The sequence below is a fragment of the Sphaerodactylus townsendi genome, unplaced genomic scaffold (assembly GCF_021028975.2).
Source record: "Sphaerodactylus townsendi isolate TG3544 unplaced genomic scaffold, MPM_Stown_v2.3 scaffold_31, whole genome shotgun sequence".
Classification (NCBI taxonomy): Eukaryota; Metazoa; Chordata; class Lepidosauria; order Squamata; family Sphaerodactylidae; genus Sphaerodactylus; species Sphaerodactylus townsendi.
In genome coordinates this window covers 73,279-79,588 of record NW_025950484.1, presented here as the reverse complement: position 1 = coordinate 79,588, position 6,310 = coordinate 73,279, and positions in this window count along the sequence as shown.

Below are 6,310 nucleotides of genomic sequence, written 5' to 3'. Positions count from 1 at the left end.
CTGGGTGCAATATGAAGGGGAGAGTATAATAAAATATGTACTACAGTCTACACAGTCCCCATTACATGCACAATGTCTTTGCTGATAAACCTCCCTGATAACACAACTGATGGAAGAGCATTGCAGTGGGCAAGCATCACTATGAGACCTGGATGAGATTAATTGATGAAGATATTTAGCCACCCTGCTTCCCAAGCAGGGGATACCCAGGGCAAGAGGAGAGCAAGACTTTGTGGCCTTTTCAATTAGAGTTTGGTGCTCCTTATCCAGCAGCCTCCTTTTCAGAAGTGGAAATATTTCTTTAGATGGAAATATGGTCAGAGAGTCCAGAGAGTAACCCAGTTTGAGAATTTTGGATTTGATATGGCCCCACCATTCAGATTGATGGAAAAGCTGTAGTGACTTATTGATCAGAGTAGTGGCTTCACAACTGAAACACAGATGTAGCCAAAATTTGAATGTGCTAAGCCAGGCCCATGTTCCCAATAGATGCTGTCTGGTTTCAAGGCACAGAGTGGTGTGAGGCACACAGTGGGGCATACCCAGGAGCCTATACAGGAATCAAGATTGTACCTGTACAATTAGACCAGGACTATCCAAAGCAGGACTCCATATAGAAGCTGCTGGGATACCTTTGTTACCAAAGGAGCGGGGTATAGACCCAGAGGCTTATAAGCCAAACCGACAATAGAAAAATTAAAGAAATAATTTTATTCAACCCAACGAGGGCTTTGCTAGCATCAGGAGAGTCGCAATCAAATGGTCAAAACCAAGGGCTTATAAAGGGTAAAGACAGAATACATCAAAAGGGAAATGTCTGATATATGGGAAAAGAGTTACAATGTTAGTAAAACAATTAAATCATCAATATGTCAGGAGATGCTCTTAATATTCCCAAAACATTCAGAGATTTAGATACATTGTTGACTTGTATTAACATATTTCACACTATTCAGGGAATCAAGTTCTAATACAGCAGTCGCAAAAGAACATAAACCTTTCCATTCAGCATGTATCACTTTCTGGCCAACAGGGCCACATATAAAATACAATCCTTTTTCTGAAAGCAGTAAAGGTCGACCAAATTTCTGAGCGATGGAATCTAGAACTTGGCAGGGCTCAGTAATACTGGCAGTTAACACTTTTTCATAGGTACAAGTATACATTAAAACTAACCAGGGTAAAATAGAATCTGCTGTCCTTTCCCAGGCTTGAGTAATGTTGTTCAATTGGGCAATTTTGTATATGTGTCCATAGGCTTCAGGAGAATGGACTGAGACATAAACAGTGGTGCGGGAGTCAGAAACTTTCAAGTAGCTATGTAGGCTGCCTCTGGGTCGGGCCATGTAAACGACGTCTCCTTTTTCTGGCATCCATTCAAACTGGCTGAAAGACAGGATGGCACCACATTTTTCTGGATCCAAGGAACTGTAGTCTTTGGTGCCCTCTGTCTTTTGCAAACATAATGGAAAGAATTGCACATGGTCTGTGCAAACTGAGGTGGTGTACAGTTCCCAACCGTGTCTAACTTCTAATTGGGAGATACCTGAACCCATTTGAACTGCTTTGGGGAGTTGGCAGGCCATTCCGTGTAGTCATAGAAATCACCAGGACCATCAGCAAAGTCAAACCACCAGGCTAAAGTCTTGGGAATGTGAGTATAATGTGCCCAGGTTCCTGTATAAGCTATTTGGGTTGTATAGCACAGCCAACCATCAGAAAGATTTCCCAAGGTGGTGATATATTGCAGAGGAGGCTTTAAAGGGTGATTGGGAAGTGCAGAAACCAATAGCAGGAAACTAAGGTTGGCTAGAAACGTATGCGTGGACATCTTGGACCTAAAGCGTATACTTGGCAATCACAAATGGTAAGCTGGGGGAGAGTTGATTGCCAAAACAAACGGGGCATATATACGGGATAACAAATGAAATTTTCAAGGGTACTCAAGCAACTGTAGACTATTTGATCAAGGGTCAGGTTCGTTGCTTTACTTCCCCCTTACTAAAAGTGACCCTCTAGGGGGCCCCACTGGCTAGATACAGCCGGGATTCTCTGGAATACTAGAAGGAAAGCTATGGTCTTTCCTTTGCAATAGCAGAGTTATGGTGATCAAGCAGCCATCCATTGGCCATCCCACCACTTGGTTGGTCCACCTGATGCCCACCAGAGTGAGGGCCTCTTCCACTGTGGCTCCAGCTGTGTGGAATAGGTTCCCTGAGGAGATGAGTGGGGTCCTCCTTGAAGATCTTTAGAAAGCGCTTCTAGAGGCAGTTTGAACAACAAGCATCTTTTGCAGGGGCAGTGATTTGGGGTTGGCTATTTTATGTTTGGTTTGGATTGGAAATGTTTGTAGCTGTTATTGTAAGCTGGCTTGAATGACAAGGAAAGGTGATAGATAAACACAGAAAGAAAAGGAAGGAAGCAAATTGTGAGTCATTAGTCTCATCAGCATTACTACCCCCATGATGACAGGAATAGCACCAATAATGTGCCAATTTTTGCGCCACCAGCTATTTTTCAGCATGCGCAACCAATCACAGCAATCCCCACCCATTATATCTTGACCTTTTAAAAAAATGTGGTGCCAGGAGTCAGACTGGCCCCACCTAGCAGACAGATCAGATAGAGATGGACGGATTTCTCAAATCAAACTACAAACCTAGAGGGGTGTGTGTGTTCCTCTCCTATATTTTTACATTCATTGCATCCAAACCTTGCTTTGAAACTCAAAACTATATGTCACTGGGGGAAACTTAGTAATGTGGTGTGACCACAAGCATCTTGGTGTTCAATTTCTTTTTTTCAACCATAACACAGCCCAAAATCCTCTGCTGCCCTACTAACATAAAACAGTAACATTGTGATCATAGCCATATTATAGATGGCATTTTGAGGAGATAAGCTCACCTAGAGACTTCAAAAACAAAGGTGAGATTAGAATTTGGGACCTCCTGGCTCACAGCACAGTCTTTCAGCGCCAACCTCCAGATGCTGGCTGGAAATATCATGAGATTACAACTGATCTCCAAATGGCTGCTTCTCCAAATGGCTGAACTCTGTGGCATTATAATCCACTGGAGTCCCTTCCCTCCCCAACCCCGCCTTCTTCCGGCTCCCAAAATCTCCAGGTTCTTTCCCACCTGGAGCTGGCAACTCTACCAATAGAGGTCCAAAAATATATCAGTCTGTTGGACTGACTATTAGCAGGGCCTTGGATCGTAGTATCTGAAGGTAAAATTCAAAATGTTACTCTTGTTTGTTAATTGGAAAAACAATACACCAAATATATATATAGAGAGAGAGAGAGCAGTGATGGCGAACCTTTTCAAGACCAAGTGCCGAAATTGCAACCCAAAAGATCCTTAGGACCTTGCTGACCTCTTGTACTACACGAGAAACAAATGCTGGGCCATTGTTGGAATTGATACCCTCCCATGGGAACCCAAACGTTAGGACAATGTCACACAACAGCACCTTCACCACTGCTTTCGCTTATTCGGTCCGGCAGGGGTAAGCAAGGGGCCATCCTGACATAGTGTCAACAAACACCAGCAAATACCTGTATCCCATGGATTTTGGCATTTCTGTAAAATCACATTGCCAGCAAGACCTGGGGTGAGTTCCTCGGAACATGGACCCAGAGATGTGAGGTCAGTTAGCCGAAATGTTGGTCCGTTGGCAAATTACACAGTTTTTTGAAATTGCTTCTGCATGCATCCAGACCAGGAAACCCACAAAGTATGAATCAAGCCAATTAGCGAGCCCTTGTCCCCCCACGTGAGTCCCGTTGTGTAAAGCTTTGAGGACAGGAAACACTAACCCCGCGGGGACCAAGATTTTTCATTGGGGGTTTCCCACCAACCGTCAGGGGTCTTTCAAAAAACTTCTTGGCTGGCAAATTTGTCTTCTTGGACAGAATAAATTGGGTTAAAGTTAGATATAGCCAGAATCAAGGGGCAGACCATTTCGAACCCTTCCCGCAGCTTCATCATGGGCTCGCCCCACTCATTTAGCAAATAACCATAGTCATCCATGTCATACCGGCCCTGGGAATCCTCCTCATCTTCGTTTTCCCATGTTTCAGGGCTATAAATGATGGGAACTCAGGAGCGAGCTACTTCCTTAGCAGACGCATCAACCCTCCTGTTTCTTCTGGCTAACACAGAATTTCCAGCTGCATGACCCTTACAATGCATTTGTCAGAATCCCAAAAACTGAATCAAACTCATGAAAAGAACTGGGCAGGCGGGCAACCTCTAGAATTTTGAGAATGAGGGCAGCATGCTTAATTTGTTCTCCTGCCAGCAATCCCCGCTGGTGCCAGAGCTCTGCATATGCATGAACAATTCCAAAAGCATAATGCGAATCAGTGAAAATATTTACACATAAATCATTAGCAATGTGCAGAGCCCTTAGCAGAGCAACCAGCTCTGCGGCTTGTGCTGACATGCGAAGAGGGAGGGGTATTGCTTCTAGCACCCTGTCTTGGGTGAATACTGCACAACCAGAATACCATTTCCCCTCTACAACAAAGCTGCTGCCCTCCATCCAGACCTCCAATTGTGGTGATTCAATGGGAGTATCTTTTTAAAATTTTTATTTGTGTGTACAAAAAACAAACATATGAGTCGAGTCAATCTCTGACATCAATCGTCATTAGAATTTTACCATATCACATATATACAATCTTTAAAAAGATAAACAATATTAAAAAGCTAAATAGACTTCCTTGTTGTAGTTCAGGAGTTAATTTGCCTTCAGAATATATATCCTATTTCATTCAATAATCTATGTCTCATTTTAATCTCTAGGTTTCTTCCTAAGAGCTTTGCTTAAATTTTTCAAATTTAATTTTTATCTCGATAATCGTCATATATCCAAATAATTGACAATTCAAGATAATTAACACAAGTTCATCCTATACAATTATAACATTAATTAAAATCAAATCAAAAGACAGATGACAAGATCAAGCATACAAACAAACAAAAATCATAATCAAAATCACTATGCTTATTGTGTTTCATTTTAAAGCACACTTATTAGTTATCTAGTTTAATTACAAGGGAGAAAAAAGTAGGAGAATTCTATAGTTCTATCAAATTTACTTTCTCGACATTTTACATATCTGATTTTATTGCTTTCATTTGTTGTTTCTTAAATTTATTTCATTTCATTTCATTTCCATCTTCTTTCTAGGTATTGGTTGAAGGTCGTCCATGTTTTTCCGTACCTTGATGTTGGCAGGTCCTTCAGGTAAGTAGATAATCTATCTATGTCTTTGTATTCTACTAATGTCTCTATCCAGCTGTGACAGTTTGGGTTTTTTAATTTTTCCACTTTTTTGCAATTTGCAATCTAGCTGCTGTTGAAAGGTACAGAAATAGATTCATGTTATTCACTGCTAAGTTGTCTTGAAAGATTCCAAGTAGATAGTTTTCTGGGTACATCTCAAATTTTTCTCCTAGAATTTTTTGGTTTTTATATGCACTTGTGCCCAGAATCTTTTTATTTTAGGGCAACTCCACCAGTTATGAAAGTGTGTGCCTATACTCTTTTTGCATCTCCAACATAGAGGAGAACTTTTTTGTCTATCTTGGCCATTCTTTGAGGGGTGAGATACCACCTATGACATATTTTGTAGAAGTTTTCCTTTAAATCTGAGCTAAGGGTATATTTCCAATGCCTTCTCCACATCTCTTCCCATTTTTCTAAATGTATAGCCTTGCCCAGGTCTTGTGCCCATTTAATCATAGTTTCTTTTACTGTTCTAATTCCAGTTCTAGAATGTATCGATACAATTTACTAATTATTTTCTTTCTTGGGCCTAATAAGATTTGGTCAAAGCCATTCAGTCCCTTTTCCAGTCCTATCGTCTGCTGATCTTTTATAAATTCCTCTCTAAGTTGAAAGTACGTAAACCAATGGCACTTAGAAACACCTACTTTTATTTGGTCACAAGTTTTCAATTCTGGTACATCTTGATTCCAAAGGATGATGTTTTCATATTTTAACCATCCATTGATTTCCATTGTATCTCTGTTTTGAATATTTTGGAGGGATTCCAACCGTGATACCCATGGTGGTATCTTTTGATATATTTTCCTTTTATATCTTTGCCATGTATTAATCAGAGCCTTTCTGATGACATGTTCCTTGAATTTCCCCAGTGGTTTACTGTTTCTGGCCAAAGGTAGGCATGCCAGCCCCCACATTTTCCCTTACGTTCAAGATTTAAGATTTGTGTATCCTCTAAGAGTACCCACTCTCTGATCCAAAGTAATGCACTTGCATCATGGTATAATTTTAA